General features: G+C 47.4%; 6 non-coding genes and 1 pseudogene across 6 annotated transcripts; all 7 read right to left on the bottom strand.

Annotated features, from left to right (window-relative positions):
* Positions 1-353: 353 nt before the first annotated feature.
* LOC142679444 (U2 spliceosomal RNA) lies at positions 354-544 on the bottom strand. Its single transcript, XR_012852694.1, has one exon. It is a non-coding gene; the product is annotated as a U2 spliceosomal RNA (small nuclear RNA).
* Positions 545-1,655: 1,111 nt separating this feature from the next.
* LOC142679521 (U2 spliceosomal RNA) lies at positions 1,656-1,846 on the bottom strand. The gene has a single exon (XR_012852758.1). It is a non-coding gene; the product is annotated as a U2 spliceosomal RNA (small nuclear RNA).
* Positions 1,847-2,978: 1,132 nt separating this feature from the next.
* LOC142679555 (U2 spliceosomal RNA) lies at positions 2,979-3,169 on the bottom strand. The gene has a single exon (XR_012852787.1). It is a non-coding gene; the product is annotated as a U2 spliceosomal RNA (small nuclear RNA).
* Positions 3,170-9,660: 6,491 nt separating this feature from the next.
* Positions 9,661-9,851, bottom strand: LOC142679551 (U2 spliceosomal RNA). Its single transcript, XR_012852783.1, has one exon. It is a non-coding gene; the product is annotated as a U2 spliceosomal RNA (small nuclear RNA).
* A 1,128-nt stretch (positions 9,852-10,979) lies between these two features.
* LOC142679443 (U2 spliceosomal RNA) lies at positions 10,980-11,170 on the bottom strand. Its single transcript, XR_012852693.1, has one exon. It is a non-coding gene; the product is annotated as a U2 spliceosomal RNA (small nuclear RNA).
* Positions 11,171-12,300: 1,130 nt separating this feature from the next.
* LOC142679440 (U2 spliceosomal RNA) lies at positions 12,301-12,491 on the bottom strand. Its single transcript, XR_012852692.1, has one exon. It is a non-coding gene; the product is annotated as a U2 spliceosomal RNA (small nuclear RNA).
* A 1,110-nt stretch (positions 12,492-13,601) lies between these two features.
* LOC142679664 (U2 spliceosomal RNA) lies at positions 13,602-13,770 on the bottom strand (annotated as a pseudogene).
* Between the last annotated feature and the right edge of the window lie 1,787 nt (positions 13,771-15,557).

Below are 15,557 nucleotides of genomic sequence, written 5' to 3'. Positions count from 1 at the left end.
CCCTACTCCACTCCACTATTTGACTATGGTGCTGCATCAATCAGTGGCTGGCTCAGGTGCAGCTCTTTAACCTACCTAGGAGGGAGGGCGGAGAGAAGACAAGGAAGGTGAATGAGCTGTTCCAATGTGAAATGCCGGAAACACAGAAACACAGACGACACAAAACAAGAGGTGGCAATGTATTAATTAATTGCATTTAATAAATTAGCTCATTATCACACATGACTGTACAAATGCATTGTCCAACAGGTGTTGAAATAATGGGATTAAAAGGGGAGATCCCATCCGAAAGACAAAAACAATGGCAAACACAAAAAGCACTTTTGGAATCTGATTTTAGTAAACACATAAGGAAAGGGTGCACCGGTCCTGGAAATACTGCAATACCAGGTCAATGCGTGGAGTGGACAGAGCAAGCTCTATTTCCATCTCCCTGTTCTAAAAATCCATTTAATATATGGTCCCCAGATAGGGGACGTATCAGATATTAAACTGATAAGAACAGATACTACACTTGATCTTAGCCAAAAGGCCGAGAAGCGATAACCCGAACGTGCCGCGCGTTTTGCTTCTTTTGCTTGCACCACAATGCAGTGCTGAAAGAGGAGGAATCGACATAAAAACGCCTTCCTGGCAACGCCCAAATGCCCTCCTGCCGTGCAAACACTGGCAGCAGCAGCAGCAGTAAGTGCATGCCCACTGCCACCCCTTCTCCTTTCACACCTTGTATCAGCTTTAATCCAGTCCAGTGCTGCCTGCTGAGCAGCACTGACCAACACTGCCTGGGCCCAGGCTTTTATCTCTGAGGCCCCATTATGATGTTAGAAAGCTGGCTCTGGCTCCTGAGGTCTCCACTATGACACGTGCAAAGTTCCGTCTGAACTTTATATAAGACGGTGCGGCTCAGTCAGTCACTCAGTGTTGCCTGAGAGGGCAACACTGCAACAGCCGGCCCCCAGGCTGTCTTTTTTTTGCACAGCTAGTTGCCTCCAGGAGGCCACAAGAGGGAGACAAGGGACTGCAAAATGGAAAATAGGCATCCACCAACTTTACAGACAACTTGTTCTCCTTGCTCCTACAACCTCCATCCTTGCACAGTTTGTTATTCTTCCAGGTAACATAGTAACAAATCCAAATTGCTGCTCTCTTTGTAGGCAAGCAAGGGTTTGTTGCAACTGCAATTCTTACTTCTTCTTGAAATGTAGGGACCACAGTACATTCCATCACATCCATCTAGTGTACACAGGTAGGTCCATTGTGACGGGCGGGCGGGCTGGCTGCTTTAATGGCTGTTTGCTGTTCCCCTACTCCACTCCACTATTTGACTATGGTGCTGCATCAATCAGTGGCTGGCTCAGGTGCAGCTCTTTAACCTACCTAGGAGGGAGGGCGAAGAGAAGACAAGGAAGGTGAATGAGCTGTTCCAATGTGAAATGCCGGAAACACAGAAACACAGACGACACAAAACAAGAGGTGGCAATGTATTAATTAATTGCATTTAATAAATTAGCTCATTATCACACATGACTGTACAAATGCATTGTCCAACAGGTGTTGAAATAATGGGATTAAAAGGGGAGATCCCATCCGAAAGACAAAAACAATGGCAAACACAAAAAGCACTTTTGGAATCTGATTTTAGTAAACACATAAGGAAAGGGTGCACCGGTCCTGGAAATACTGCAATACCAGGTCAATGCGTGGAGTGGACAGAGCAAGCTCTATTTCCATCTCCCTGTTCTAAAAATCCATTTAATTTATGGTCCCCAGATAGGGGACGTATCAGATATTAAACTGATAAGAACAGATACTACACTTGATCTTAGCCAAAAGGCCGAGAAGCGATAACCCGAACGTGCCGCGCGTTTTGCTTCTTTTGCTTGCACCACAATGCAGTGCTGAAAGAGGAGGAATCGACATAAAAACGCCTTCCTGGCAACGCCCAAATGCCCTCCTGCCGTGCAAACACTGGCAGCAGCAGCAGCAGCAGCAGCAGCAGTAAGTGCATGCCCACTGCCACCCCTTCTCCTTTCACACCTTGTATCAGCTTTAATCCAGTCCAGTGCTGCCTGCTGAGCAGCACTGACCAACACTGCCTGGGCCCAGGCTTTTATCTCTGAGGCCCCATTATGATGTCAGAAAGCTGGCTCTGGCTCCTGAGGTCTCCACTATGACACGTGCAAAGTTCCGTCTGAACTTTATATAAGACGGTGCGGCTCAGTCAGTCACTCAGTGTTGCCTGAGAGGGCAACACTGCAACAGCCGGCCCCCAGGCTGTCTTTTTTTTTGCACAGCTAGTTGCCTCCAGGAGGCCACAAGAGGGAGACAAGGGACTGCAAAATGGAAAATAGGCATCCACCAACTTTACAGACAACTTGTTCTCCTTGCTCCTACAACCTCCATCCTTGCACAGTTTGTTATTCTTCCAGGTAACATAGTAACAAATCCAAATTGCTGCTCTCTTTGTAGGCAAGCAAGGGTTTGTTGCAACTGCAATTCTTACTTCTTCTTGAAATGTAGGGACCACAGTACATTCCATCACATCAATCTAGTGTACACAGGTAGGTCCATTGTGACGGGCGGGCGGGCGGGCGGGCTGGCTGCTTTAATGGCTGTTTGCTGTTCCCCTACTCCACTCCACTATTTGACTATGGTGCTGCATCAATCAGTGGCTGGCTCAGGTGCAGCTCTTTAACCTACCTAGGAGGGAGGGCGGAGAGAAGACAAGGAAGGTGAATGAGCTGTTCCAATGTGAAATGCCGGAAACACAGAAACACAGACGACACAAAACAAGAGGTGGCAATGTATTAATTAATTGCATTTAATAAATTAGCTCATTATCACACATGACTGTACAAATGCATTGTCCAACAGGTGTTGAAATAATGGGATTAAAAGGGGAGATCCCATCCGAAAGACAAAAACAATGGCAAACACAAAAAGCACTTTTGGAATCTGATTTTAGTAAACACATAAGGAAAGGGTGCACCGGTCCTGGAAATACTGCAATACCAGGTCAATGCGTGGAGTGGACAGAGCAAGCTCTATTTCCATCTTCCTGTTCTAAAAATCCATTTAATATATGGTCCCCAGATAGGGGACGTATCAGATATTAAACTGATAAGAACAGATACTACACTTGATCTTAGCCAAAAGGCCGAGAAGCGATAACCCGAACGTGCCGCGCGTTTTGCTTCTTTTGCTTGCACCACAATGCAGTGCTGAAAGAGGAGGAATCAACATAAAAACGCCTTCCTGGCAACGCCCAAATGCCCTCCTGCCGTGCAAACACTGGCAGCAGCAGCAGCAGCAGTAAGTGCATGCCCACTGCCACCCCTTCTCCTTTCACACCTTGTATCAGCTTTAATCCAGTCCAGTGCTGCCTGCTGAGCAGCACTGACCAACACTGCCAGGGCCCAGGCTTTTATCTCTGAGGCCCCATTATGATGTCAGAAAGCTGGCTCTGGCTCCTGAGGTCTCCACTATGACACGTGCAAAGTTCCGTCTGAACTTTATATAAGACGGTGCGGCTCAGTCAGTCACTCAGTGTTGCCTGAGAGGGCAACACTGCAACAGCCGGCCCCCAGGCTGTCTTTTTTTTGCACAGCTAGTTGCCTCCAGGAGGCCACAAGAGGGAGACAAGGGACTGCAAAATGGAAAATAGGCATCCACCAACTTTACAGACAACTTGTTCTCCTTGCTCCTACAACCTCCATCCTTGCACAGTTTGTTATTCTTCCAGGTAACATAGTAACAAATCCAAATTGCTGCTCTCTTTGTAGGCAAGCAAGGGTTTGTTGCAACTGCAATTCTTACTTCTTCTTGAAATGTAGGGACCACAGTACATTCCATCACATCCATCTAGTGTACACAGGTAGGTCCATTGTGACGGGCGGGCTGGCTGCTTTAATGGCTGTTTGCTGTTCCCCTACTCCACTCCACTATTTGACTATGGTGCTGCATCAATCAGTGGCTGGCTCAGGTGCAGCTCTTTAACCTACCTAGGAGGGAGGGCGGAGAGAAGACAAGGAAGGTGAATGAGCTGTTCCAATGTGAAATGCCGGAAACACAGAAACACAGACGACACAAAACAAGAGGTGGCAATGTATTAATTAATTGCATTTAATAAATTAGCTCATTATCACACATGACTGTACAAATGCATTGTCCAACAGGTGTTGAAATAATGGGATTAAAAGGGGAGATCCCATCCGAAAGACAAAAACAATGGCAAACACAAAAAGCACTTGTAAAGGATCTGCCAGGCACTGCGGGGTTAACTCCCAGAACTAATCAGTCAGCACCTGAGAATACATCCCTGAGACTGACTCCTGCTTCCACCATTGAGGCTGGCAGGCTTAGGAGTGGGAGAGCCTATCGTAACCTGGCCAGACTCAGCTAGCTCCCGCCCTCGGTCTATTTAAGCCTGCACTTCCTGTCCCTCGGTGCTTGTTATTGCTTTTGTTTCCTTCCTTGTGGTTCCTGGCCCAGCTACAGCTCCTGCTATTTTTGATCCTGCTCCATACCGACCCTGGCTTACCGACTACTCTTCTGCTTTTCGTTTTGTACCTCGCACACTCCTGGCTTGACTCGGCTCGTTCACCACTCTGGTTGCTCACGGTGTTGCCGTGGGCAACGGCCCCTTTTCCTTGCTCGTGTTCCTTGTATGTTTGCCGTGTTTGTCGTGCACTTACTGAGCGCAGGGACCGCCGCCCAGTTGTACCCCGTCGCCTAGGGCGGGTCGTTGCAAGTAGGCAGGGACAGAGTGGCGGGTAGATTAGGGCTCACTTGTCCGTCTCCCTACCCCCTGCCGTTACATAATAACAAGCCCATACCTAGTCTACCCCTGGTCCCTGACACCACTATGGATCCCCGTGAGACCCTGGCTCAGCAAATGCAGGGTCTCTCCCTACAGGTCCAGGCCCTGGCTCAGAGGGTCAACCAGCCTGATGCTACCCTGGTAGTTCCCCGCACCGCACCTCTTGAACCCCACCTCAAGTTGCCCGACCGGTTCTCAGGGGACCGGAGGACTTTTCTCTCCTTTCGGGAGAGTTGTAGGCTTTACTTTCGTTTAAAGCCTCATTCCTCAGGTTCTGAGAGCCAGCGGGTGGGTATAATTATGTCCCGGCTCCAGGAAGGGCCCCAAGAGTGGGCCTTCTCCTTGGCTCCTGACGCCCCTGAACTTTCCTCCGTTGATTGTTTCTTTTCTGCTCTCGGACTTATTTATGACGAGACTGACAGGACTGCCTTTGCCGAGAGTCAGCTGGTGACCTTAAGTCAGGGTAAGAGACCTGTTGAGGAGTATTGCTCTGACTTTCGGAAGTGGTGCGTAGCTTCTCGGTGGAATGACCCTGCCTTAAGGTGCCAGTTTAGGTTGGGTCTGTCGAATGCCCTGAAAGACCTGCTAGTTAGCTATCCCTCTTCTGACTCCCTAGACCAGGTTATGGCTTTAGCGATACGACTTGACCGACGTCTCAGGGAACGACAACGTGAACGTTTATGTGTTTTCTCCTCCGACTCCCCCATGATGCCTCCCGAAGCTCCGTTGCTTCGTTCCTCCCCGAAAGATTCAGAGATACCTATGCAACTCGGGGCCTCCGTGTCCCCCCAACAACGTAGAGAATTCCGCAGGAAGAATGGTCTCTGCTTCTACTGTGGGGACGACAAGCATCAAGTGAACAACTGTCCTAAGCGTAAGGTTGCAGCCAGAGAACTTCCGCGTCTAAGTGATCATCGGGGAGGTCACTTGGGCGCACAGGTATTTCCCATAAATATGAAACGTACTAAGATCTTGCTTCCCTTTCAGTTCTCTTTTGGTGGTAGGTCTGCTACCGGCAGTGCTTTCGTGGATTCAGGGTCCTCTACTAATATCATGTCTGTAGAATTTGCTATGTCCCTTGCTATGCCTCTTATTGATTTGCCTAAACCTGTCCCGGTAGTGGGTATCGACGCCACTCCTCTTGCTAATGGTTATTTTACACAGCATACCCCTGTTTTTGAACTCCTTGTTGGCTCCATGCATTTGGAGCAATGCTCTGTACTGTTGATGCAGGGATTATCGTACGATTTGGTGCTAGGTCTTCCCTGGTTGCAGTTGCATAATCCTACGTTTGACTGGAATACTGGGGAGCTAACCAAATGGGGTAATGAATGTTGTACGTCATGTTTTTCTGTTAATTCTATTTCTCCCCCTAAGGAGGCGAATACACTACCCGAGTTTGTTCAGGACTTCGCTGATGTTTTCTCTAGGGAGGCCTCCGAAGTGTTACCTCCTCATAGAGAATACGATTGCGCTATCGAATTGGTACCAGGAGCTAAGCTTCCTAAGGGTAGGATATTTAATCTTTCTTGTCCCGAACGTGAAGCTATGAGAGTGTATATCCAGGAATCCCTGGCCAAGGGTTACATTCGTCCCTCTTCTTCTCCGGTAGGTGCTGGCTTCTTCTTCGTTGGGAAGAAGGATGGTGGTCTTAGGCCATGCATTGACTACCGTAGCCTGAATAAGGTCACGGTAAGGAACCAGTATCCCCTTCCTTTGATTCCTGATCTCTTTAATCAGGTTCAGGGGGCCCAATGGTTTTCTAAATTGGATCTACGGGGGGCGTATAACCTTATTCGCATCAAAGAGGGGGATGAGTGGAAGACTGCGTTTAACACGCCCGAAGGCCATTTCGAATACCTTGTCATGCCCTTTGGGTTGTGTAATGCCCCTGCGGTCTTCCAGAATTTCATAAATGAGATTTTGAGAAATTACCTGGGGATTTTTCTGGTAGTGTACCTTGATGACATACTGGTGTTTTCCAAGGACTGGTCCTCCCACGTGGAGCATGTCAGGAAGGTGCTCCAGGTCCTTCGGGAAAATAAACTGTTTGCCAAAACCGAAAAATGTGTGTTTGGGGTACAGGAGATTCCATTTTTGGGTCAAATCCTCACTCCTCATGAATTCCGCATGGACCCCGCCAAGGTTCAGGCTGTGGCGGAATGGGTCCAACCTGCCTCCCTGAAGGCGTTACAGTGTTTTTTGGGGTTTGCTAATTATTACAGGAGATTTATTGCTAACTTCTCGGTCATCGCTAAGCCCCTTACGGACCTCACTCGCAAAGGTGCTGATCTCCTCCACTGGCCTCCTGAGGCTGTCCAGGCTTTTGAGGTCCTTAAGAAGTGCTTTGTCTCGGCCCCGGTGCTGGTTCAGCCCAACCAAATGGAGCCATTTATCGTGGAAGTTGACGCATCTGAGGTGGGAGTGGGGGCTGTCTTGTCCCAGGGTACCAGGTCCCTCACCCATCTCCGCCCCTGTGCCTACTTCTCCAGGAAGTTTTCGCCAACTGAAAGTAACTATGATATTGGCAACCGCGAACTCTTAGCCATTAAATGGGCATTTGAAGAGTGGCGCCACTTCCTGGAGGGGGCTAGGCACCAGGTAACGGTCCTTACCGACCACAAGAATCTGGTGTTCCTAGAATCTGCCCGGAGGCTAAACCCGAGACAAGCTCGATGGGCGTTATTTTTTACCAGATTCAATTTTTTGGTTACCTATAGGGCTGGGTCTAAAAATATTAAGGCTGATGCACTGTCGCGTAGCTTCATGGCCAGCCCTCCTTCGGAGGAAGATCCTGCTTGTATTTTGCCTCCAGGTATAATCATTTCCTCGATCGATTCTGATTTAGTCTCTGAAATTGCTGCTGATCAAGGTGCAGCTCCCAGGAACCTTCCTGAGAACAAGCTGTTTGTTCCCCTGCAATTCCGGCTAAGGGTACTTAGGGAAAATCATGACTCCGCACTATCTGGCCATCCAGGCATCCTGGGTACCAAACACCTCATTACCAGAAATTATTGGTGGCCTGGGTTGCCTAAAGACGTTAAGGCCTACGTCGCCGCTTGTGAGGTTTGTGCTAGGTCCAAGACTCCCAGGTCCCGACCAGCGGGCTTACTGCGTTCGCTGCCCATTCCCCAGAGACCTTGGACACACATCTCCATGGATTTTATCACCGATTTGCCTCCATCCCAAGGCAAGTCGGTGGTGTGGGTGGTGGTGGACCGCTTCAGTAAGATGTGCCACTTTGTGCCCCTCAAGAAACTACCCAACGCCAAAACGTTGGCTACCTTGTTTGTCAAACACATCCTGCGTCTCCATGGGGTCCCTGTCAATATTGTTTCGGACAGAGGGGTACAATTTGTTTCATTGTTTTGGAGAGCCTTCTGTATGAAGTTGGGGATTGATCTGTCCTTCTCCTCTGCCTTCCATCCTGAAACCAATGGCCAAACGGAGAGGACTAATCAGTCTCTAGAACAATACTTAAGGTGTTTTGTCTCTGACTGTCAATTTGATTGGGTCTCTTTCATTCCCCTCGCCGAATTTTCCCTTAATAACCGGGTCAGTAACTCGTCTGGGGTCTCTCCTTTTTTTTGTAATTTTGGGTTTAATCCACGGTTCTCCTCCGTTTCACCTGGTAGTTCCAACAATCCTGAGGTAGAGGTCGTTCATCGGGAACTGTGCACAGTCTGGGCCCAGGTTCAGAAAAACCTAGAGGTGTCCCAGAGCGTACAAAAAACTCAGGCTGATAAAAAACGTTCTGCTAACCCCCTGTTTATGGTCGGGGATCTGGTGTGGTTGTCGTCTAGGAACTTGCGTCTCAAGGTTCCGTCCAAGAAGTTTGCTCCCCGGTTTATTGGGCCGTATAAGGTCATTGAGGTCCTCAATCCTGTCTCCTTCCGGCTGGAGTTACCCCCGTCTTTTCGGATACACGACGTGTTTCATGCCTCCCTCCTCAAACGCTGCTCCCCGTCCTTGGCTCCCTCGAGGAGACCTCCTGTTCCCATCCTCACCCCGGAGGGGGTGGAATTCGAGGTGGCCAGGATTGTGGACAGCAAGATGGTCCAAGGCTCCCTCCAGTACCTGGTCCATTGGAGAGGATACGGGCCCGAGGAGAGGACTTGGGTACCCGCCCGGGATGTTCACGCTGGGGTATTGGTCAGGAGGTTCCACCTGCGTTTCCCCAGTAAGCCAGGTCCACTTAGAAAGGGTCCGGTGGCCCCTCATAAAAGGGGGGGTACTGTAAAGGATCTGCCAGGCACTGCGGGGTTAACTCCCAGAACTAATCAGTCAGCACCTGAGAATACATCCCTGAGACTGACTCCTGCTTCCACCATTCAGGCTGGCAGGCTTAGGAGTGGGAGAGCCTATCGTAACCTGGCCAGACTCAGCTAGCTCCCGCCCTCGGTCTATTTAAGCCTGCACTTCCTGTCCCTCGGTGCTTGTTATTGCTTTTGTTTCCTTCCTTGTGGTTCCTGGCCCAGCTACAGCTCCTGCTATTTTTGAGCCTGCTCCATAACGACCCTGGCTTACCGACTACTCTTCTGCTTTTCGTTTTGTACCTCGCACACTCCTGGCTTGACTCGGCTCGTTCACCACTCTGGTTGCTCACGGTGTTGCCGTGGGCAACGGCCCCTTTTCCTTGCTCGTGTTCCTTGTATGTTTGCCGTGTTTGTCGTGCACTTACTGAGCGCAGGGACCGCCGCCCAGTTGTACCCCGTCGCCTAGGGCGGGTCGTTGCAAGTAGGCAGGGACAGAGTGGCGGGTAGATTAGGGCTCACTTGTCCGTCTCCCTACCCCCTGCCGTTACAGCACTTTTGGAATCTGATTTTAGTAAACACATAAGGAAAGGGTGCACCTGTCCTGGAAATACTGCAATACCAGGTCAATGCGTGGAGTGGACAGAGCAAGCTCTATTTCCATCTCCCTGTTCTAAAAATCCATTTAATATATGGTCCCCAGATAGGGGACGTATCAGATATTAAACTGATAAGAACAGATACTACACTTGATCTTAGCCAAAAGGCCGAGAAGCGATAACCCGAACGTGCCGCGCGTTTTGCTTCTTTTGCTTGCACCACAATGCAGTGCTGAAAGAGGAGGAATCGACATAAAAACGCCTTCCTGGCAACGCCCAAATGCCCTCCTGTCGTGCAAACACTGGCAGCAGCAGCAGCAGCAGCAGTAAGTGCATGCCCACTGCCACCCATTCTCCTTTCACACCTTGTATCAGCTTTAATCCAGTCCAGTGCTGCCTGCTGAGCAGCACTGACCAACACTGCCTGGGCCCAGGCTTTTATCTCTGAGGCCCCATTATGATGTCAGAAAGCTGGCTCTGGCTCCTGAGGTCTCCACTATGACACGTGCAAAGTTCCGTCTGAACTTTATATAAGACGGTGCGGCTCAGTCAGTCACTCAGTGTTGCCTGAGAGGGCAACACTGCAACAGCCGGCCCCAGGCTGTCTTTTTTTTGCACAGCTAGTTGCCTCCAGGAGGCCACAAGAGGGAGACAAGGGACTGCAAAATGGAAAATAGGCATCCAACAACTTTACAGACAACTTGTTCTCCTTGCTCCTACAACCTCCATCCTTGCACAGTTTGTTATTCTTCCAGGTAACATAGTAACAAATCCAAATTGCTGCTCCCTTTGTAGGCAAGCAAGGGTTTGTTGCAACTGCAATTCTTACTTCTTCTTGAAATGTAGGGACCACAGTACATTCCATCACATCCATCTAGTGTACACAGGTAGGTCCATTGTGACGGGCGGGCGGGCGGGCGGGCGGGCTGGCTGCTTTAATGGCTGTTTGCTGTTCCCCTACTCCACTCCACTATTTGACTATGGTGCTGCATCAATCAGTGGCTGGCTCAGGTGCAGCTCTTTAACCTACCTAGGAGGGAGGGCGGAGAGAAGACAAGGAAGGTGAATGAGCTGTTCCAATGTGAAATGCCGGAAACACAGAAACACAGACGACACAAAACAAGAGGTGGCAATGTATTAATTAATTGCATTTAATAAATTAGCTCATTATCACACATGACTGTACAAATGCATTTTCCAACAGGTGTTGAAATAATGGGATTAAAAGGGGAGATCCCATCCGAAAGACAAAAACAATGGCAAACACAAAAAGCACTTTTGGAATCTGATTTTAGTAAACACATAAGGAAAGGGTGCACCGGTCCTGGAAATACTGCAATACCAGGTCAATGCGTGGAGTGGACAGAGCAAGCTCTATTTCCATCTCCCTGTTCTAAAAATCCATTTAATATATGGTCCCCAGATAGGGGACGTATCAGATATTAAACTGATAAGAACAGATACTACACTTGATCTTAGCCAAAAGGCCGAGAAGCGATAACCCGAACGTGCCGCGCATTTTGCTTCTTTTGCTTGCACCACAATGCAGTGCTGAAAGAGGAGGAATCGACATAAAAACGCCTTCCTGGCAACGCCCAAATGCCCTCCTGCCGTGCAAACACTGGCAGCAGCAGCAGCAGCAGCAGCAGCAGCAGTAAGTGCATGCCCACTGCCACCCCTTCTCCTTTCACACCTTGTATCAGCTTTAATCCAGTCCAGTGCTGCCTGCTGAGCAGCACTGACCAACACTGCCTGGGCCCAGGCTTTTATCTCTGAGGCCCCATTATGATGTCAGAAAGCTGGCTCTGGCTCCTGAGGTCTCCACTATGACACGTGCAAAGTTCCGTCTGAACTTTATATAAGACGGTGCGGCTCAGTCAGTCACTCAGTGTTGCCTGAGAGGGCAACACTGCAACAGCCGGCCCCCAGGCTGTCTTTTTTTTGCACAGCTAGTTGCCTCCAGGAGGCCACAAGAGGGAGACAAGGGACTGCAAAATGGAAAATAGGCATCCACCAACTTTACAGACAACTTGTTCTCCTTGCTCCTACAACCTCCATCCTTGCACAGTTTGTTATTCTTCCAGGTAACATAGTAACAAATCCAAATTGCTGCTCTCTTTGTAGGCAAGCAAGGGTTTGTTGCAACTGCAATTCTTACTTCTTCTTGAAATGTAGGGACCACAGTACATTCCATCACATCCATCTAGTGTACACAGGTAGGTCCATTGTGACGGGCGGGCGGGCGGGCTGGCTACTTTAATGGCTGTTTGCTGTTCCCCTACTCCACTCCACTATTTGACTATGGTGCTGCATCAATCAGTGGCTGGCTCAGGTGCAGCTCTTTAACCTACCTAGGAGGGAGGGCGGAGAGAAGACAAGGAAGGTGAATGAGCTGTTCCAATGTGAAATGCCGGAAACACAGAAACACAGACGACACAAAACAAGAGGTGGCAATGTATTAATTAATTGCATTTAATAAATTAGCTCATTATCACACATGACTGTACAAATGCATTGTCCAACAGGTGTTGAAATAATGGGATTAAAAGGGGAGATCCCATCCGAAAGACAAAAACAATGGCAAACACAAAAAGCACTTTTGGAATCTGATTTTAGTAAACACATAAGGAAAGGGTGCACCGGTCCTGGAAATACTGCAATACCAGGTCAATGCGTGGAGTGGACAGAGCAAGCTCTATTTCCATCTCCCTGTTCTAAAAATCCATTTAATATATGGTCCCCAGATAGGGGACGTATCAGATATTAAACTGATAAGAACAGATACTACACTTGATCTTAGCCAAAAGGCCGAGAAGCGATAACCCGAACGTGCCGCGCGTTTTGCTTCTTTTGCTTGCACCACAATGCAGTGCTGAAAGAGGAGGAATCGACATAAAAACGCCTTCCTGGCAACGCCCAAATGCCCTCCTGCCGTGCAAACACTGGCAGCAGCAGCAGCAGCAGTAAGTGCATGCCCACTGCCACCCCTTCTCCTTTCACACCTTGTATCAGCTTTAATCCAGTCCAGTGCTGCCTGCTGAGCAGCACTGACCAACACTGCCTGGGCCCAGGCTTTTATCTCTGAGGCCCCATTATGATGTCAGAAAGCTGGCTCTGGCTCCTGAGGTCTCCACTATGACACGTGCAAAGTTCCGTCTGAACTTTATATAAGACGGTGCGGCTCAGTCAGTCACTCAGTGTTGCCTGAGAGGGCAACACTGCAACAGCCGGCCCCCAGGCTGTCTTTTTTTTGCACAGCTAGTTGCCTCCAGGAGGCCACAAGAGGGAGACAAGGGACTGCAAAATGGAAAATAGGCATCCACCAACTTTACAGACAACTTGTTCTCCTTGCTCCTACAACCTCCATCCTTGCACAGTTTGTTATTCTTCCAGGTAACATAGTAACAAATCCAAATTGCTGCTCTCTTTGTAGGCAAGCAAGGGTTTGTTGCAACTGCAATTCTTACTTCTTCTTGAAATGTAGGGACCACAGTACATTCCATCACATCCATCTAGTGTACACAGGTAGGTCCATTGTGACGGGCGGGCTGGCTGCTTTAATGGCTGTTTGCTGTTCCCCTACTCCACTCCACTATTTGACTATGGTGCTGCATCAATCAGTGGCTGGCTCAGGTGCAGCTCTTTAACCTACCTAGGAGGGAGGGCGGAGAGAAGACAAGGAAGGTGAATGAGCTGTTCCAATGTGAAATGCCGGAAACACAGAAACACAGACGACACAAAACAAGAGGTGGCAATGTATTAATTAATTGCATTTAATAAATTAGCTCATTATCACACATGACTGTACAAATGCATTGTCCAACAGGTGTTGAAATAATGGGATTAAAAGGGGAGATCCCATCCGAAAGACAAAAACAATGGCAAACACAAAAAGCACTTTTGGAATCTGATTTTAGTAAACACATAAGGAAAGGGTGCACCGGTCCTGGAAATACTGCAATACCAGGTCAATGCGTGGAGTGGACAGAGCAAGCTCTATTTCCATCTCCCTGTTCTAAAAATCCATTTAATATATGGTCCCCAGATAGGGGACGTATCAGATATTAAACTGATAAGAACAGATTTTTTTTTAAGTTGACTACCCCAACTTTGGGGGTAACCGTTTATTTAAAATTTTTCAGATTTTACAATAATTCAACATTTTTCAACATTTTTACAGAGATTTCAGATTTTACAACAATGGTTAAAAAATAAATACAAATTGTCAGATTAAAATCATACAATTTATAAAAGGGCACTTGGTGGCATCATATTATAGAATTCCATTCGCTAAAAAACCATTTTCTACTTAAAACAGGAGAGAATTTTTTGTCTAAAAGATAATACTTGTGCATTTCATAAAGACAAATTCCTAAAATATCATTCACAGATAAAATTTCATGTTTGAATAAAAGAATATTCCTGGCCGCCCACAGAGCTGCTTTAACGCAGTTAGTAATCTTCCATGCCATAATTTTCTGAGTCCTTGTTGGGCACTCCAGACATCCGTAAAAAACGCCTTCACTTGTAATTCTCTTTATTCCGGTTATCTTCTTCATCAAGGGGAGGATTTTTGTCCATATCAGTTGTGAGAAATAGCATTGCCAAAAAAGATGTAAGACTGTCTCGTCATCGCGGCATCCTCCCCTTGGACACGCAGCCGAGTTGGTCAGTCCCCTTCGATGCTGGAATGCCCGGCATGGAAGACACTCGTGGGCGCAGCTCCAGGCCAGATCCTTCTGTGAATTAAAAATGAATTTAGCATTAACCATGCTCCAGATGAATTTGCACTTGTTTTCATTAAAATTGCTAATGGGGGCTATTAAAACATTTTCTTTTATTTCCTTTAAAACATATTTACTATTTTTTACATCTTCTATTCTTTTGTCTTTTAAGTTAAAAAGGTTCACTATTTTTTCTAAAATCTTATACTGGTCTGGCAGGTTAAAAGCATATGGCGAGCTTAAAACCGTAGAGAACCATCCGTACCTCCTCATAAAATAGCCAGTGTTAAAACGGATAAAATAAGACCAGTAGTGTTCCTTAAAAACAGTATTAAGACACAGTGTAAAAAAATGGATTAAAAGAAATGCTTTTATATTTGGAAAATCTTTACCACCCATTAGCTTTGGCAACATCACTTTTTCTCTCCTGAGCTTCTCCATCCTAGAATTCCATAAAAATGTAAAACATGCCTTGGTAATCTTTTTTAATAAAATATCAGGGGGAGGGAAAACCATACTTAGATATAATAAAATTGGTAAAATCACCATTTTTGTGATTAAAATTTTTCCCTCCATTGTCAGTTTTCTAAGATTCCATAAACAAATTTTCTTATTAACTTTTTGTGCCACCAAGTCCCAACTGATAAAACCATTGTTTGACTCATTGAAGGAGACCCCTAAAATCTGTACAGACTCCGACACAGGGACTGGAATGTCCTGTAAAATCATATTGCCAATATTTAAAATATTACTTTTATTAAAATTGACTTTAAAACCGGAGGAGCAGCAAAATTGGTATATCTGTTGTAATGCTCTTTGCAGTGACGGGGCGTCCCTGCACAGGACCGCGACATCATCCATGTACCCCACTACTTTTGCCTCTAGTCCCCCCCCGCCCGGCAGGGGGACTCCACATATCTGCTTGTCATTCCTCAATCTGCAGAGTAGAGGCTCGATCGCACATATAAAAAGTAGTGGGGACAAGGGACACCCCTGCTTCACTCCGGAGTTTAAAAGGACATCCTGTGTCTTAAAACCCTTTACTAAAATCTTGCTCGTACAATTTTCATAAAAGGCCTTCAGAGACTGTAAAAAGCCTTCTGGTATACCCATCTTTTCTAAAACCTTAAAAAGATAAAAATGTGATACTCTATCAAAGGCT

Source organism: Rhinoderma darwinii, assembly GCF_050947455.1.
Source record: "Rhinoderma darwinii isolate aRhiDar2 chromosome 2 unlocalized genomic scaffold, aRhiDar2.hap1 SUPER_2_unloc_55, whole genome shotgun sequence".
NCBI classification, from domain to species: domain Eukaryota; kingdom Metazoa; phylum Chordata; class Amphibia; order Anura; family Rhinodermatidae; genus Rhinoderma; species Rhinoderma darwinii.
The sequence above is the reverse complement of the archived record's forward strand: the minus strand, read 5'-3'. Positions and strand labels throughout refer to the sequence as shown.